Source organism: Myotis davidii, unplaced genomic scaffold (genome assembly GCF_000327345.1).
Source record: "Myotis davidii unplaced genomic scaffold, ASM32734v1 scaffold609, whole genome shotgun sequence".
NCBI classification, from domain to species: Eukaryota; Metazoa; Chordata; class Mammalia; order Chiroptera; family Vespertilionidae; genus Myotis; species Myotis davidii.
The window spans coordinates 3,105,563-3,107,339 of record NW_006300164.1 but is presented as its reverse complement, the minus strand read 5'-3'; positions in this window follow the sequence as shown (position 1 = coordinate 3,107,339).

The window sequence follows — 1,777 nt, the reverse complement described above, 5'->3', positions numbered from 1 at the left end:
GGGGCACAGGAACTGGCGGGTCGGGGAGTGAAAACCTGGCTGCTGGCACCGTGCCAGGTCCCAGGACTCCTTTGGTGTCGCCACCTGAGGCTGCCAGCACACACGGGGACCCGGAATCCCGCCCCTACCGGAGACGGCAGCCGGCAGAGCGGGAAAGGGGCAGACCTGTCAAATTCAGGCAGCCCCACCCCCACCCAGAGCGGTGTGTGTGTGTGTGTGTGTGTGCGCGCGCGTGCACGGGAATGTGTGTGTGTGTGGGGGGGAATGTGTGTGTGCGGAAATGTGTGTGTGTGCGTGCGGGAATGTATGTGTGTGCGTTCGGGAATGTGTGTGTGTGCGTGCGGGAATGTGTGTGTGTGTGCAGAAATGTGTGTGTGTGCGTGTGTGTGGGAATGTGTGTGTGCGTGCGCGCGCGCGTGTCTGCGGGAATGTGTGTGTGCATGCGGGAATGTGTGTGCGCGGAAATGTGTGTGTGTGCAGAAATGTGTGTGTGTGCGGGAATGTGTGTGTGCGGAAATGTGTGTGTGTGCGTGCGGGAATGTGTGTGTGTGCGTGCGGGAATGTGTGTGTGTGCGTGCGGGAATGTGTGTGTGTGCGTGCGGGAATGTGTGTGTGTGCGTGCGGGAATGTGTGTGTGTGCGTGCGGGAATGTGTGTGTGTGCGTGCGGGAATGTGTGTGTGTGCGTGCGGGAATGTGTGTGTGTGCGTGCGGGAATGTGTGTGTGTGCGTGCGGGAATGTGTGTGTGTGCGTGCGGGAATGTGTGTGTGTGCGTGCGGGAATGTGTGTGTGTGCGTGCGGGAATGTGTGTGTGTGCGTGCGGGAATGTGTGTGTGTGCGTGCGGGAATGTGTGTGTGTGCGTGCGGGAATGTGTGTGTGTGCGTGCGGGAATGTGTGTGTGTGCGTGCGGGAATGTGTGTGTGTGCGTGCGGGAATGTGTGTGTGTGCGTGCGGGAATGTGTGTGCGTGCGTGCGTGTGTGTGTGCAGAAATGTGTGTGTGTGCGGGAATGTGTGTGCAGAAATGTGTGTGTGTGTGTGTGCGGGGATGTGTGTGGTGCGTGTGCGGAAATGTGTGTGCGTGTGCGGAAATGGGTGTGCGTGTGCGTGTGTGCACGGGAATGTGTGTGCACGTGTGTGTGCGGGAATGTGTGTGTGCACGTGTGCGCGGGAATGTGTGGGTGCGAATGTGTGTGTGCAGGAATGTGTGTGTGCAGAAATGTGTGTGTGTGTGTGTGTGTGCAGAAATGTGTGTGTGCGTAAATGTGTGTGTGCGCGTGTGCGTGGGAATGTGTGTGCGGAAATGTGTGTGTGTGCCCGTGTGTGCGGGAATGTGTGTGTGCGGGAATGTGTGTGTGGATGTGTGTGTGTGTGCAGGAATGTGTGTGTGCAGAAATGTGTGTGTGTGTGCGGGAATGTGTGTGTGTGGTGTGCACGAGAGTGTGTGTGCGCGGGAATGTGTGTGGGAAAGTGGGGGGGGAGAATGTGTGTGTGCGTTTGTGTGTGGGAATGTTTGTGTATGTGTGTGAATGTGTGTTGCGTGTGTGTGCATGTGTGTGAATGTGTGTGTGTGGGGGGGGAATGTGTGTGTGCGGGGAATGAGTGTGTGTGTGTGGGAATGTGTGTGTGTGCGTGGGGGCGAATGTGTGTGTGTGTGGGGGGGCGAATGTGTGTGTGTGCGTGCAGGAATGTGTGTGTGTGCGTGTGAGCATGTGTGCTGCCGACAGTGAATGAAGAGCGGATGACGGGGGCAAAGGTGACTCAAGCAGCTGGTTGTCC